The sequence below is a fragment of the Dipodomys merriami genome, unplaced genomic scaffold (genome assembly GCF_024711535.1).
Source record: "Dipodomys merriami isolate MVZ:Mamm:240054 unplaced genomic scaffold, mDipMer1.0.p SCAF_68, whole genome shotgun sequence".
NCBI classification, from domain to species: Eukaryota; Metazoa; Chordata; class Mammalia; order Rodentia; family Heteromyidae; genus Dipodomys; species Dipodomys merriami.
In genome coordinates this window covers 1,231,608-1,249,167 of record NW_027206268.1, presented here as the reverse complement: position 1 = coordinate 1,249,167, position 17,560 = coordinate 1,231,608, and the positions used below count along the sequence as shown (strand labels likewise).

The 17,560-nt window shown below is 42.0% G+C and overlaps 1 protein-coding gene across 4 annotated transcripts in view; it reads right to left on the bottom strand.

The window, feature by feature from the left end:
- The window catches only part of Atp2c1 (ATPase secretory pathway Ca2+ transporting 1), an 88,592-nt gene that overhangs the window by 52,848 nt on the left and 18,184 nt on the right, over positions 1-17,560 (bottom strand). The window lies entirely within an intron of this gene.

Sequence of the window (17,560 nt, the reverse complement as noted above, 5' to 3'; positions counted from 1 at the left end):
GGACAAGTTGGCACCTTCCCCAAGAATGAACCATTTCTGGTGCTCGCCACTGAGGAAAGAGGGCAGACCCTGCGACAATGACAAGGTTGTCATCTTTGAGCAGCGGTGGTCGCTTACGAGCTGCAAGTGAAGACCACCCATGATCTCTTAAGAATGGGACTTGGGCCGGGCGCCAGTGACTCACGCCTGTCATGCTAGCTACTCAGGAGGCTGAGATCTGAGGATCGAGGTTCAAAGCTAGCCTGGGCAGGACAAGTCCGTGAGACTCCGATCTCCAATAACAGAAAACTGGAAGTGGCGCTGTGGTTCAAGTGGTAGAGCACTCCCCTTGAGCTGAAGAGCTCAGAGTTCAAGCCTCACGACCGACCAAAAAATAAAAAGAATGGGACTTGTGTCACGATGAGCTGAAAGGTTGTAATGACTTGGAACTACAGCAACTTTGTGTGGCCTGGAAAACGGGTTTCTGGGGCTCAGACAGCTGCTGTCCTCTGTGGGGGTGGAGCAGCACCTGTTCCTCTAGACAGGCCTAGCAACCCCGGATGTGGCCATAGGAATTCTTAGCCAGGCCCTGTCTTCTCAATCTCTCACCTTTCCCCAGGAGCTCATCATTCACTTTTTTTTTTTTTTTTTTTTTTTGGCCAGTCCTGGGACTTGAACTCTTTGGCTTCTTTGGCTTAAGTCTAGCACTCTATCATTTGAGCCACAGCACCACTTCTGGCTTTTTTTCTGTGTGTGTGGTACTGAGGAATCGAACCCAGGGCTTCATGCATGCAAGGCGAGCACTCTACCACTGAGCCACCTTCCCAGCCCCGCCCTCCCCCTTTTTTTTAAGTTACAAAAATTACTGATAACGACCATTTTCTTCTGACATGAATTCAGCTGCCAGTAAGATTTGCTCCAGCATGTTTCCAAGCAGATTCACTTTCACACTCACCTATGGATGTTCTACACCCACTTTGAAGAGTATACAAGAGTATAAATAATGGCTCGGCTTTTAGTTTAGGGTTCAAGAACAGATGTGGCAGGCAGAAAGTTCTGACCTGGCAAGCAGCCTTCCCTTATAGATTTTTAAAAGGTAGATTGCTGAGCTGGGCGCCAGTGGCTCACACCTGTTATCCTAGCTACTCAGGAGGCTGACATCTAAGGATCACAGTTCAAAGCCAGCCCAGGCAGGAAAGTCCATGAGACTCTTATCACCAATGAACCACAAGAAAAACTGAAGTGGCACTGTGGCTCAAGTGGTAGAGTGCTCACCTTGAACAGAGAGAGGCTCAGGGACAGTGCCCAGGCCCTGAGTTCAAGCCGCAGGACTAGCAATAAGAAAGGGAGGGGGTGGGCTGGGAAGGTGGCCCAGTGGTAGAGTGCTTGCCTTGCATGCATGAGGCCCTGGGTTCGATTCCTCAGCACCACATAAGCAAAAAGCCGGAAGTGGCACTGTGGCTCAAGTGGTAGAGCACTAGCCTTGAGCTGAAGAGCTGAGGGACAGCGCCCAGGCCCAGAGTTCAGGCCCCACAACCGGACCCAAAAAAAAAAAAAAAAAAAAAAAGAAAGGGAGGGGGGAGGAGGAGACATACAAATGTTTCAGTACAGTGGGTCTCAAAACTAACTAGTGAGTGCTGGAATCTCCAGAGCTTTATAAAACATCTTCAGAGTCTCTGAACCAGCATGTCTGGGGCAGATCCTGGAAAGCCCATTTCCAACAGCTTTTAGGTGATGCAATGCTGCTGGTCCAGGGACTGGACCTTGAACAACACTTCTGAAGTCAAGGTCAGACCTGACTCAGCTGTGTGACCCAGAACAAGTCTTCGCTTATCTTCTGAGCCTTTGCCCACTGAAAGGTTGGGACAATACCTATTTTGATTTCAACAGGAACAAAAACAAACACTATAAAAGGGGAGGGGTTGGGAAGGTGGCTCAGCGGTAGAGTGCTTGCCTAGCATGCATGAAGTCCTGGGTTCGATTCCTAAGTACCAAATGAGCAGAAAAAGCCAGAAGTGGTGCTGTGGTTCAAGTGGTAGAAAGCTAGCTTTGAGCAAAAGAAATCCAGGGGCAGTGCCCAGGCCCTGAGTTCAAGTCCCAGGACTGGCAAAAAAAAAAAAAAAAACCTGTGTAACACAGTGGTATAGCAGGTATTTAAATACTAGTCCCTATTCCCTAAGGTAACACCTATGATACAACATTTATACATCTGTCTCATCCCCACCGTATGTCTTCAGAAGGGTATATGATCTCATTTTTGTCATCTTGATATCCATGATGAACTTTGTAACAGCATAAAATTCAACATTCAAAACTACTATTAGGGCTGGGAAGGTGGCTCAGTGGTAGAGCGCTTGCCTTGCATGTAGGAGGCCCTGGATTCCATTCCTCAGCACCACATAAGCAGAAAAAGCGGAATTGGAGCTGTGGCTCAAGTGGTAGAGCGCTCACCTTGAGCTGAAGAGGTGAGGGACAGCGGCCAGGCCCAGAGTTCAGGCCCCACAACCAACAAAAACAAACAAACAAAAAATTACTATTAGGGGAGAAAAAGGTTCTAATATTTCCTGTTTTAATAGACAACTAGGCAGCAAACAGAAAAGCACTGTTATTCTAAAGTATGCCTTTTAAAAAAGACAACAGAACTGGCGGGGGGGGGGGGGTGGAGGGGGAAGAGGGGGTGTGGCAGGAATGGCTGTGCATCACCCTAGCTACACACACACACACACACACACACACACACACACACACACACACACACACACACACACACACACACACACACACACACACACACACACACACACACACACACACACACACACACACACACACACAACAGAACTGTTCAGGAAAGTAATTTGTTTCATAATCTATGTACAATGTACATCATCTTCAAGAACTAGGCAAAACTGTGTATTTCACCCTGAAAAGTGCTGAGATTTGAGGTTTCCAGTCATCAAGCAACGCATGTCTCTGCTGAAGCTGTTTAAGAATAAGATGCAGCCAGGTGCTGGTGGCTCACGCCTTTAATCCTAGCTACTCAGCAGGCTGAGATCTGAGGGTTGCGGTTCAAAGCCAAACTGGGCAGGAAAGTCCATGCGAATCTTATCTCCAATTAACCACTCAGAAAACCAGAAGTGCTAGCCTTGAGCTGAAGAGCTGAGGGACAGCACCCAGGCCCTGAGTTCAAGCCCCGCAACCAACCAAAAAAAATAATCAGATGCTGGTGACGTGTGATGTAACAATATGACTGGGTACCGTTGGATCAAGCTTGTAATCCTAATGACTCAGAAGGCTGAGATATCGTAACATTACACATCACTAAGTCTCACTACTTTGGGATAACTGATCAGCACCACCATGAAGAACAGGAAATAAGACACTGCCAACATTCTGAACAAAGAATGCCATTAGCCAAGGTTTAATTCTACTTTAAACCAAGCGTAGAGTGCAAATTGGAGTCACGTGTCTAAGACTCAGAGACACCAACATATTCAGACATCCACAAGTGTCTCTTATAATATTGCAAGCTGCCAGATTTCCCATCTACTCCATCTGCCAAAATCCCCAGCACAAAAATTCAGTCTTACCACCCCCAAGGGCAAGGTGGCAGATCTCAACCTCGTGTGCATTTTGGAACCGGGTGGAGGTGGTATGCTAATTACTAATACAGGGGATATGAGGTATTCTTTCCCAAAGAGTTCAAGTTGAATCGGATCAAGTCTCCAGCCTTGAGGTAACCGGGTTCATAGCAATGGTTCTCATCTCTGACTGCAGATAAAAAAAAAAAAAAAAAAATCACCTAAGGAGACTTTTAATTCCTAAGGTCAGAAATCCAAACTAATTAGAATCCATAAGAGATAGTGGGTCCTGAGGATGGATGGGCTCCAGGAATAGCCCAACCCCTTTTCCTTTCCAAGTAGTAATGTAAAATGTTCAGCCAATGCTCGACACCTATTTATGTGTCAATTTAGAAGTAGAGGAGATGAGTAACTTCAAAAGAATGCACTTAAGTGAAATATAAGCTGTGGGAGATTCTACGGAAATATCAACCCAATTCTGACAACAAATAAACTACAAGGCAAAGTTATTTTTAAACCAGGAGATAACTGAGACATGGACCACTAATCAGTAGAGGGAAAGGGCTGATATTTGGGTCTTGATTTTAGAATCTTTCAAAACTGAACCCAAGATTGCAAACTGTGTTTGTTTGGTCTCTTGCCTTCTCAATCTGAAACACTCCCTCAAGACTGTATCTTCCATAGCCTCACTTTTTTGTGTGCCAGTTCTGGGGCTTCGATTCCGGGCTTGAACTCACTGTCCCTGAACTTTTGTGTGTGAGACCGGTGTTCTACCAGTTGAGCCACAGCTCTACTTCCAACTTCATGGTGGTTAAGTAGAGGTTAAGAGTCTCACAGACTTTCCTGCCCCACTTGGCTTCAAACAGCAATCCTTCTATCTTAGCCTCCTGAGTAATTAGGATTACAAGTGTGAGCCAACAGCACCCAGTCATATTGTCACATTTTTGAAGAGAACAAACATGTTGTAATACAGAATACTGCCATTTTACAAATTACAATTTGGGTTTTTTTGGTGTTTTGCTTGAACCCTGGGCCTGGGCGCTGTCCCTCAGGTCTTCAGCTCAAAGCGAGTGCTCTACTACTTGAGCCACAGCACCACTTCCAGCTTTTTCTGTTTATGTGGTGCTGAGGAATCAAACCCAGGGCCTCATGCATGCGAAGCAAGCACTCTACCACTGAGCCACCTTCCCAGCCCTACAATGTGGGTTTTTGTTTTCTCATTAAGATTCCAGTGATGAATTCTGAAGGGAGGGAACACAGATATGCCTGTATCAAAAGGTATATGTTTGTTATCCTGTGTCTTCTTGCCCCTCGCCAAAATCTGTATGTTAAAACTTTAACCTCTAATGTGGTTTTCCAACATCACTGAGAGAAAAGTCTTGAAGTAAAAGATTAAATAAAGCCACATGGGTGGGTCTCTAATTCAACAGAACTGGTGATCCCACAGGGCTCTTGCTTGGATGAGCTGCCTCCTAAGCCCTTCGGACACTTGTGCAACGGTTTCTGAGCACCTCCTTACTTTCTGGCACCAAATGTTCCAGGATTATCTTTGCATTTTCCCAATCCCAGCAATGGAATTTAACCATTTCTCCAGAGAGCCTTGGCTTCTTCTACTGAAGAACAGTATTCAGAAGTGTCATAGATTGATTCTAGGCCTTCACAACAGATTTAAGAAACATAAATGCTAGTTGTATACATGTTTTAAACCCTGCCAGATCTAATTTAACTCCTCAGAAGTTCATTCCAGCCTTTCCCTACTTCTAACTTCCTTCTATCAGTGAAAGAAAAGCAGACTTTCATTATTATCATTTATTTCTATTTCCTATGTCTGAAACGTACAAAGCAGTTTTAAATACTACTGTTTAAAAAGAATCTAGCCAGGCAGGCGTCAGTGGCTCATGCCTGTCATCCTAGCTACTCAGAAGGCCGGAAGTGGCGCTGTGGCTCAAGTGGTAGAGCGCTCGCCTTGAGCTGAAGAGCTGAGGGACAGCGCCCAGGCCCAGAGTTCAGGCCCCACAACTGACAAAAACAAACAAACAAACAAACAAGAATATTATTCAGCCTCAAAAAGGAATAAAGTACTATATGCTGCAACACTGACAAGCCTTGAAAACATCATACTAGTATTTCCAAAAGGAACTTACTGTAGAATTCCATTTATATGAACTGCCCACCACAGGAAAATTCAGAGACAGAAAGTGGATTCGTGGTTGCTAAGAGCAAGGGGGAGGAGAGAATGGAAGGTGAATGTTAATAAGGGGTTTCTTTGGGGGATAATGCAAGTAAATGCTCTGGAATTAGATCGATACACAATTTTCTGGCTACACTAGAAACCTCTGATTACACAATTAAAACATGGGAGAATTTTATGGGAGGTGAATTCTATTTCCGACCAAAAACGAAAGAAGAGAATCTGCAAAACGATGCCTTACATGGGTAAGAATAAACATGGAGCCCAAAGTGACTCTTGGTCTCAAATCATATATTCAAAACAACGAGGAGTTAGTTGGGAGATTAACTTCAAGCACCGACAGTTATGGAACTACAGCTCATATACATTCCCAAGTGAAAAGATGCAGATGACAGAGCTGTAACTAAGGAACCAAGCAAGTAAGCCCAAGGGAATGACTGCCAAAACACAGCTTCTTTCAGCTCCAGTTCTATTAGGCAAAGCAATTACAGGTCTACCTAACTTTAAGCAAACCTGGTCTTTTTTTTTTTTTTTTCTGGTAGGTCTGGGGCTTGAACTCTGGGCCTGGGCGCTGTCCCTCAGCTCTTCAGCTCAAGGTTAGCACTCTACCACTTGAGCCACAGCCCCACTTCTGGTTTTCTGATGTAAACCTGGTCTTTTTAAGAACAGCTTTTTATGAGTTAATGGAAGAAGGATATGGTCACTATTTACCTCAAAGAAACTTAAGTAAAGGGATGGGTTAGGAGCAATGGGTGACAATGTTGTCAGACACCTTGTATTCACATACTGTTTTGTAGAATGGGAACTTCTTTGTACAACTACTTAAAGATAATAATAAAAAATGTTTAAAAAAAAAAAAAAAGAAACCTAAGAAGTAAATCAAGGAAGTGGCGCTGTAGCTCAAGTGGTAGAGCGCTCGCCTTGAGTTGAAGAGCTGAGGGACCATGCCCAGGCTCAGAGTTCAAGCCCCACAACCGACAAAAAACAAAAAAAGAAGTAAATCAAAGAGAATGCGGGAGGAACCTAAAATAGAATATAAACGGCAACAAATAAATTTAATTTGTATTGTATATAATACAATAATACAATAAATCTAATTTGTATTGCACGTAAGTAACATAATACAAAAGGAAGGAAGGAAGAAAACAGGAGTAACTTTGAAAACAGAATTTGCCTATATACTGTAAAGCTAAAATACTACACTTAAGTTTAAAAATGTGTTTCTCGCAGGAATGGTTAGTGATTTTGAACCTTCTTCCGTGTGTTCGCTGGGATTACACAAGGAAGTCAAAACTCCTGAAGAGGAGAACACACTTCTCACCTTCGAAGAAGGAAGTAACACGGAAAGAAGTCTGAATAGAGAAAGACGAGGTAACTAGTAGGCTGGACCTTGCCAATTGAGTAATACACTTACAGTATTTTTGCATGTGGAGAAACAGAAGAAATGAAAATGTATTATGTGTGTGCACGTATGGTAAATATGTACTGCTACTTCTATCTAATGAGAGGATGTGACAACCCCAGCACCCCAATAGCACTGAACACTCAGATGCTGGTTTCTAGCTACAGTGGTAGCTAGAAACAAAAATGATCGCAGCTCAGTTGGAAAAAATAGCTGCTTCCCTGGCTGGTGCAAGCAAGAACAATGCAAGAGGCTCCTGAACATCCTGTAATACTAGAAAGGAAACTAGTGTTTACAAAACATGAAAGCAGGGGCTGGGAAGGTGGCTCAATGGTAGAGCGCTTGCCTCCCATGCATGAGGCCCTGGGTTCAATTCCTCAGCACCACATAAACAGAAAAAGCCGGAAGTGGTGCTGTGGCTCAAGTAGTAGAGCGCCAGCCTTGAGCTGAAGAGCTGAGGGACAGCGCCCAGGCCTAGAGTTCAGGCCTCATCACTGACCAAATAAATAAATAAATAAATATTTCATATATGTATGTGTGTATGTACACACACACACACACACACACACACACACACACACGAAAGCAGCCAGGTACCCCTGGTTCACACTGGTAATCCTAGCTACTCAGGAGGTTGTGATTTGAGGACAGCAGTTCGAAGCCAGCCAGGGCAGAAAAAGAACAGAAATTTGGGCTGGGAAGGTGGCTTAGTGGTAGAGTGCTTGCTTAGCATGCATGAAGCCCTGGGTTTGATTCTTCAGTTCCACATACACAGAAAAGGCAGGAAGTGTTGCTGTGGCTCAAGTGATAGAGTGCTAGCCTTGAGCAAAACAACTTCAGGCCCTGAGTTCAAGCCCCAGAACTGGCAAAAAAAAGAAAAAAAAGAAAAAAACGATCAAGATCAGGAAAGGCAAAAACAAAAAGAAAGACTGGAGAATGTAGTAGATAGAAGGAAAATAAGACAATGACAATTAAACGTAAAGTGGGATGGGACCTAATTGGAGATATTTTGTAAATGTGAAAATTCTGGTTTTGATCATTATAACATGGTTATATGTTATTATTAATAAGGGAAACTATGCAAAGGATATCTGGGAACTCGAAAGGTCAACTATTCTCGTACCTTGTAGGTAAGTCCACAGTTACAGTGATTTTTTTTTTGGAAGGGGGAGAAGGTGGTATACACTTTGAACTCAGGGCTTTGTGCTTGCTAGGCAGCTAGCTGCTCTACCACTTGAGTCAGGCCTCCTTTTTGCTTTTTTTTTCCCAGTCGTAGGGCCTGAACTCTGAACCTGGGTGATGTCCCTCAGCTCTTCAGCTCAAGGCTAGTCATCTACCACTTGAGCCATGGTGCCACTTCCAGTTTTTTCTGTGTATGTGGTGCTGAGGAATCGAACTCAGGGCCTCATGCACACAAGGCAAACACCCTACCATTGAGCCACCTTCCCAGCCCTGCTCTGGTTATTTTTGAGATACAGTCTCAATGTTTTACCCAGACCTACATGGATCACAATACTATTTGTGCTCCTCCTCCCCTCCTCCAATCCATTTCATAAGGCAATTAACTGGTCACATTAATTGCATAAGCTATGACCAGCCAAACTCTTAGGAAATCAAAGTCACTATTGTGACATCCTTCACACTGTGGGCTTTGCTGACCTATATGGCTATGGGAACAAAGGAGAAGCATGTAAGCCCTTAAAAGCCTTGAAATTATAAATTAGAAGATCTGTACCAAAAATAACTTCCCTAAATCCACATTACCAACTTAGGGAAACGAAATTAGCATTTGCTTAGCAGCTCTTCCATGACAGCCATTTGTAGCCACTCCCCCCAAACCTGAGAAGAGTCATCCATCTCTTTATGAACAAAGAAATCAAGGTTTACAAGAATTAACTTTGGCACCAGTGACTCACACCCATATTCCTTGCTACTGGGGAAGCTGAGATCTGAAGATCAGCCAGCTCTGGCAAAAAGTCCCCATGAGACTCTTATCTCCAATGAATCACTTAAAAACTGGAAGTGGCACTGTGGTTCAAAGTGGTGGAGCACTAGCCTTAAGCAAAATCACCTCAGGGACAGCACCCAGGCCCTGAGTTCAAGTCCCACAACTGACAAAGAAAAAAATTAACTTCGATCAAGATGCACTTGTACTCATGAACGGACCTACAAGTACTTAAAGATAACCAAAAAAAAAAATCTCAAAGAGAAAAAGAATCAACCTCTTTGCCTTTGGTTAAAGCAATGTTTCTCAATCTTGGCACCACTGATATTAGGCCAAGACAATTCTTTGAGAGAAGGGGGGCTGGGAAGGTGGCTCAGTGGTAGAGTGCTGCCTTGCATGCATGAGGTCCTGGGTTTGATTTCTCAGCACCACATAAGCAGAAAAAGCCAGAAGTAGCGCTGTGGCTCAAGTGGTAGAGCGCTAGCCTGGAGCAAAAGAAGCTCACGAACAGTGCCCAGGCCCAGAGTTCAAGTCCCACAACCGACCAAAAGAGGAAAGAAAAAAAAAAAAACACACCCAGATGAGAGAACCCTTGAATTAAGAGATAGGTGCCCTTGGGCTGGGAAGGTGGCTCAGTGGTAGAGCGCTTGCCTTGCATACATGAGGCCCTGGGTTCAATTCCTCAGCACCACATAAGCAAAAAGCCAGAAGTGGCCCTGTGGCTCAAGTGGTAGAGCGCTAGCCTTGAGCTGAAGAGCTGAGGGACAGCGCCCAGGCCCAGAGTTCAGGCCCCGTGACTGGACCCCAAAAAAAAAAAAAAAAAGAGATAGGTGCCCGACTCTGCTCAAGTTGAATGAGAGACAACTTGAGTTTCAAACCTCTCTCCATGTATAGCCCTGTGAGACTCAACACCACAACAGTACCACAGCATGACTTCTACATACTTCCTGCACCATCATGTGAGACTAAACACAACAGCACCACAGCCTGAGGTCTAAATACTCCGTGCACAGCCATGTGAGGCTCAGCACAGCAGCCCGGTGGCCAGCCATTGTCAATATCACCTCCATTCGCCCACTTATGCTGACTTGACACCTTGTAGTTACTTTTCACTCAGTCCTCTCCATCCATATTCTCCAGTCCTACCATTCTAATGGGCCTTGGGTTTAATCCACAGCACTACAAAAGTGGGGGAGAGGGGAGAAAGAGGGAGAAGTAGGCAAAGCTCCCATTTTTTTCTGGGGTGGGAAGGAAGCTGGAATTTCCCACTGGATCATCAACAGTAACTTCACAAGCCAGATGTTAATGTTCACTAAATAGCAGCCCTCACAAGCATTAAGAAAAGGACAGAGCAGAAATCAGTTTGCATGCCATGACAGAGTGACTTGGGCATTAGTTCTGATATTCACGCCATGAAAAGCTTTCACCAGATTCAAAGCAATATAGGTCAACAGAGCATGACACTCCTCCAACGAAAGTTTGAACCAAACTTATTTCTGTACCTGCCAATGAAGGAACCCAGATAAAGGTAGACAAAACAAATATTCTGCTAGGGAAACACTAAAACAGCCAAGAAGGGCTGGGAATATGGCTTAGTGGTACAGTGCTTACCTACCATCCATGAAACCCCGGGTTTAATTCCTCAGTACCACATAAACAGAAAAGGCCAGAAGTGACCCTGTGGCTCAAGAGGTAGAGTGCTAGTCTTAAGCAAAAGAAGCTTGGAGACAGTGCCCAGGCCCTGAGTTCAAGGCCCCCCCCCAAAAAAAAAAAGCCGGCACTAATGGCTCACACCTGTCATCCTAGCTACTCAGGAAGCTGAGATCTGAGGATCACAGTTCAAAGCCAGCCTGGGCAAGAAAAGTACGTGTTTATGGCTCTAGTGGTAGAGCACTAGTTCAAACCCAGAGTTCAAGCCCCATAACCGACAAAAAAAAAAAAAAAAAAAAAAAGCAAAAAGAATATAATGATTCACACAAAGACTTTATACTTATATATGTATACACATATTATGTATATATAATAACATCAAAAGTGTATTCTAGTTATACTGCAAATGAAAAAGCTTGGATTTAAGCTAGAAAGAAATCTACAACCTGTTTGAAAAGTGATCTTGCATTTAGACAGATAACAGAATTTTATTCTACTAGTGTTCCTGAGGAAATACGTTATCATTTTGATTTTTCACTACTGGGAATCTAACCTAACCATGGGCCTTGAACGAGAGGCATGGTTTTACCACTGAGCCCTGTGTTTCTACCCAGCTGTGTTCATCCCTCTGAACTATTAACATGCCAAAAATGAATCAAAGACACCAAACAAATCCAATTTCCAAATTCCACAGCTTAATCAAAACTTCTTATACTTCATATTAAAAACAAAAGATGCTGAAAAGAAATATAATAAATGACATCCTAAATATGTGCACTTCAGTTGTTATTTCTGAGTTTCCTGTAAAAGGCAAGATACCGAACAGCAGTCTAGAGCAGCATATTTAGATCTTGCTGCCATTCTAACTTTATCAGGTTATTTGTCTTAAATGGGTAAATAATTTTTACATGGACACCTCAAAACCTTTATAAATGTCATGCTAAATTGCTCTATTTCCTCCTAAGGAGTGCAAGTCCTGTTCAGCACATTTATGAAATGATCAAATGTCAAACCAAAAGGCCTTGCTTTAAACAAGCAATTACAGTTAACAGGTATATTAAATCATTTCGATTCCCACATTCTCTAATAACATAGCAGGAAGGGGAAAAAAATGTGGAGATGGAAAGTAAATAGATGTCAGTTACAAACACTTTAATGCTTCTGACACCTTGTCCTAAAACTTACTACCTCTAATCCCTGGTCACTCTTTTTAAGCATTTCAAACATGTAAAGACATCAACAGGTTTAGCCTAAGCTAACCTAATACAACATAGTTTGAGTATTTTACTCGTAAGTCTTAAGATTTATACCTCAGTCAATAGCAACTAAAAGCCTGAAGACAGAAAATACATTAACAAATACATATAAAATCTGGCCATAAAACTTCAAGAGGAGATTTATCAATTTACCCTTTTTTTTTTTTAAGGAATCATTTCCTGCAGAAAAGTGTGGCATTAATCTCAGAACTCACTCAACCAGTTTTACTTTACTGCCTTTTACCAACACTTATTCATGTGAAAAGCAGAAAAATAACCTGGAACCATTATGGAAAGCTTCTTTTAATAAAGGAAATGTAAATAACCTTTTGAGCTGATTCTTTAAGGTATTTTTAAAATATCTTTAAGATATTACCTGTAACAACAGTGAAATTTAAAAATCACCCCACCTAACTTTAACACAAAACCATGCTTTCTTTCCACCTTTAAAGCAAAATCTTAACCTTGTAGAACAGATTATAATCAAGCAAGAACAGGAAAGAAAAAAACAAATAAAAAAGCCTTAGGCCCCGGGGGCATGTTCCCTAGGAAACTTGTTTCATAACACTTCGGTTGAGTTGAATTCTGCTGTCACGAAATGAATGGTAATAATATTAAGATGTATAAAGTATTTAAGAGTCAATTGTCACAAGCTTCTGCTTACAAATAATCTCTGTGACATTCTTAACTACAGTTTTATAAAATGCTGTTAAACACACAATTGCTTTTTTTTTTTTTTTTTGGCCAGTCCTGGTGCTTGAACTCAGGGCCTGAGCACTGTTCTTGAGCTTCTTTTTGCTCAAGGCTCTACCACTTGAGCCATAGTGCTACTTCTGGCTTTTTCTGTGTATGTGGTGGTGTTGAGGAATCGAACCAGGGCTTCATACAAGCTAGGCAAGCACATTCCTAGTCCCACAATCACATTTTGCTTCATCTTTTCCACAGCACTGATTATCAATTTAGTGCTGGGCAACAGTGGCTCATGCCTGTAATCCTAGCTACTGAGGAGGATGAGAGGGGAGAATCATGTTTTGAAACTAGGCTGGACAGGAAAGTCCATGAGACTTTTATGTCTAATTAAGCACCAGAAAACTGGAAGTGGAGCTGTGGCTCAAAGTGGTAGATGCTAGTCTTGAGCAAAAGCAACTCAGGAACACTACTTAGGCCCTGAGTTCAAGCCCTACAGTACACACACACACAAACACACACACACACACACACACACAAACACACACACACACACACACACACACACACACACACACACACACACACCAATTTATTGACAAAAATGCAAATAAACCCACATTTTCCACATTAGCTAGATATGGTTACAAGCTCATGCTTATAATTCTAGCTGGAGGCAGAGACTGGGAGACTCCACAATTTAAAGCCAACCGAAGTAAAAAAGTAGTGAGACCTTTCAAAGTGGAGCTGTGCCTCAGGTGATAGGTAGAGTGCTCACCTTGAGCTGAAGAGATCAGGGACAGAGCCTAGGCCCAGAGTTCAAGCCCCATGACCAACCAAAAAAAAAAAAAAAAAAAATCAGTGAGACCCAATCTCAACCAATAAGCCAAGTGTAGTGGAGTATGCACTTGTCACACCAGCCACACTGCTAGTATAAATAGAAGGACTGAGTTCTAACTCAGCCAAGAATGTGAGACTTTATTTTAAAACACAAAAAAAAGCAAAAACAGTTGGAGCATAGCTCAAGTGGCAGAGCACCTACCTGCCTAACAAACCCAAATTCAAACTCCAGTGCCACCAAAAATAAATTAATCAAAACAAGCTCTATTCCCACACTTCAAGATATAAAATATTTTATTTTATTTCCTTTCCTTATTTTTCACCAGTGTAAGTTCCATCTCTCCCTGAGATCTGAGGATCATAGTTCAAAGCCAGACCAGGCAGGAAAGTCTGTGCGACTCATCTCCAATAAACCACTAAAAAACCAGAAGTGGCACTGTGACTCAAGTGTTAGTGCACTCACCTTGAGCTGAAGAGCCCAGGGATAGCGTCCAACCCCAGAGTTCAAGCCCCACGACCGACAAAAAAAAAAAAAAAAAGTAGGGCTGGGAAGGTGGCTCAGTGGTAGAGTGCTTGCCTTGCATGCATGAGGCCCTGTAATTCCTCAACACCACATAAACAGAAAAAGCCAGAAGTGGCACTGTGGCTCAAGTGGTAGAGTGCTCGCCTTGAGCTGAAGAGCTGAGGGACAGCGCCCAGGCCCAGAGTTCAAGCCCAACAACCGGCAAAAAAAAAAAAAAAAAAGAAAGAAAAGAAGAAATTATTTTGAAGTCTGGGAATGTGGCTTAGTGGTAAAGTGCTTGCCTAGCCTTCAGGAAGATTCGGGTTTGATTCCTCAGTACCACATACACAGAAAAAGCTGGAAGTGGTGCTGTGGCTCAAGTGGTAGAATCCTAGCCTTGAGCTTCGAAGCTCAGGGACAGTGCCCAGATCCCCCTGAGTTCAAGTGCCAAGACTGGCGCCCCCTCCCCCGCAAAAAAAAGACCAATCAGGTGAAAAAATTTCAGAAAGACTATCTCTCAAAAAACAGGCCAGGCACCAATGGTTCACATCTGTAACCCTAGAGGATTGTGGTTCAAAGCCAGCCAGGCAGAAAAGTCCACAAAACTCCATCTCCAAAATAACCAGCAATGAGCCTGGTTAGAAAATTAAGTGGTAGAACACCACCCAAGCAAACAAGGTAAAGAAGCCTGAGTTTTAAAAAAAGTATATTTATTCATACATGTATATATACGTATATACACACACATACATATATAGACAAACACACACTATTATATATACACACAAATACTATCATTTTCAAATATCTACAAAGGCGATAGGGAATTGTTTTCTAGATTTAACAGCTTTTGTCTATAATCTTAAATTAATTATACCCTAAAATCCTTAAGATTATTACATTTGTATCCACTAAAGACACATTTAAGCAATATTAAAGTTTAAGCAACAGTAAAGTTACATATGCATGAAATTTATATTGCTTTTTTTTCACCTTAGAAAAGACCTATTTTGTTTCAAAGGTTAATTCTACTAATGAGAGGAAACACTATTGTCACAATCCTCCAGCTAGAAATATCTTTTCTAGTAAGCTTACTAGAAAAGTAAGCTTAAACATGTCACCTATTTTTCAAACTCAGAAAAAGAGCCCCATCCCAAAGCATCTCTAAATTATTAAATTTAACTTGAAACAAACATGTTAAGAAGGACTTCCAAAAGATCTGGATACAATCCTAACAAACAAGAGAGGCCTACGTTTGGTCCCTGCAATCCAAGAAATTAATACTTCAAATGCTCCTAGTTAAATGACAGAAGTATTTATGAAGCATTCTGAAGGCTCTGGCTAAAAACAGGAAAACATAATAATCAAAAGCTTTTCCTGACAGTTTCAAAAGGACCCTAGAAGGAAAATCCAAATTTAAATGACAAGGAAAAAAAAATACCACCATTGCTGAAGGGGTGGTAAAGGATGAAACCATTTCCCTCTTCGTTGTCACCACTGTGGACAATGACACAGGAGCCAAGCAGCTTCCACACTGAGGCCCTGGGGACCCGCTATCAGTCCTAACCTGTTGGCATCTATGGATCTAAGTATCTGCACCACTTGTGAAATGAAAGCTGTGTGCCAGCCAGCCAGCCTGCCTTTGCCCTGGCTTCGTTTACTACTAACACCAACCTTCCAAGTGCACATTATCAGATTTACAGATGATTCAGCTCAGATGCATGGTACTGGCTGATTTTTAGGGCAGATTACTTGCCTGTTTTTACCCTAGCTCCTCGCTTCTTAGTAGAACCCTGACCTTTTCTCTATGTAAAGGGCTAACACTAAAGAGTTAACCTAGCATTTAACTAATAATACAATTTCAACCACAGCATTTTAGCCATTTCTGCTCCCCTTCCCCTCGCAAAAATCAATTAACATCAGGTTCCACATTAGCATGCATCAAACGGTGGGCTAGGCTACTTATTAGCATTCTTGAGCATTTACCATAGGCTAGATTCAGATTTTAAGTGCTCATAACAACCCCTTAATGGAGGTTCTACCATTCTTACTTTTATAGGTGAAGATGCTGACTTCCAGAGAACTAGAATCATTTACACAAGAAGAAATAATGGTCAGCATTCAACAAGTCATGCTCTTACTTTCCTCCCTCCCAAGAAAATTTACACAAGGTTTCTCATGAAACACTCTCAACATTACGACCTGAGCCTTATCGATCTCAATTTATAGATGAGGAAATGGGGGCGCAAAAACTGATTTCTATAATGTCACAAGATAAAATTCGAATACGTTTGTTTCACAATTCTCAACTACTGATAGTAATACCAGCCCAAAGGAAGGTACATAAAAGGCAAGAAATATCTACATATTTAGGACAGTCAACTGGTTTTTTAAAAAATGCCTCAGTTATCTACAAGTTCTTCTAAAAAAAAATCTATATTTTCAAAAAGGAGAAAATATGTTCAGAAAGTAAGATTTAAGAAAAATAGTCTCTCAATGGGCAAAACAATTGTGAGGCAGAAAGCTCCCAAAGTTTTCAGACTTGTGATATCTTTTCTTACAAAGCCTTATGATTCATATTGGCCATAAAATACAGGCACAAGCACGCAGCACAGTGCTACCTTATAACACCTTTTACCTCAGTAAATAATGTCCAGGTTTATTACTCATGCTCTTCCTCCCGTGACATCAAGAAAACCAACAGTCAAGAATCCGCCTACTGTAGGCTACTCTCTTAAATCTGGTGACATTCTGAAAATAGAAGCTCACAAATGTACACCAAGTTTCAGATACTAAAGATGTTTCCACCAAGAAACAGCTACATGAGTGCATTCAATCCTGGCTCATGCAAAACAGATTCACCTTTATCAAATCTATAAAGACAAAAGAGGAAAAAGGCCTTAGAAAAGCAATTTTCCATACCACCAGACAAAAACATTACTGCCTTCAAATGCAGTTTCTCAAGATCCAATTAGTCAGTGTAACTCCTCTGCAGTTACAGACTTTGGTATTTCAGAACATGTCTTCCACCAATTATCCATCCAGACTAAAACTGGGTAATATAATCATGCCTCTCCGTCATATTTCGTACATATGCTAGGGATCTCAGATAGCAAAATATATGACTGCATCTTTTAAGAAATGTCTATTTTAAAATTATCAGTCCTATTAGACCATCAAGCTCATGTTCTCAACAATGGAAAAACAAATTAGCAGTTAGCAGCTCTACTGCAACTCCTTTCTACCAGAGACAGATTTTGAAGACCAAAGACAGGTGGGGGGGGGGGGGGGAGACAAAACTCATGTGATGAGTAGCTTTTATAGCATCTTGCAACCCAGGTTTAACAAAAAAGACAAAAGAAAAAGGGAAGGAAAAGGGGAAATTGATCATACATAAGGCAGAAGTCAATCCAAAGAATGGGATAGTTAATACAGCCAGGGCGTAGGGATGGGGGGAACCATTTATTCAGTTATTCAACAATTAACAAAAATGCCATCGCTGTGTCTGAAGCATTATTTTAATAAGG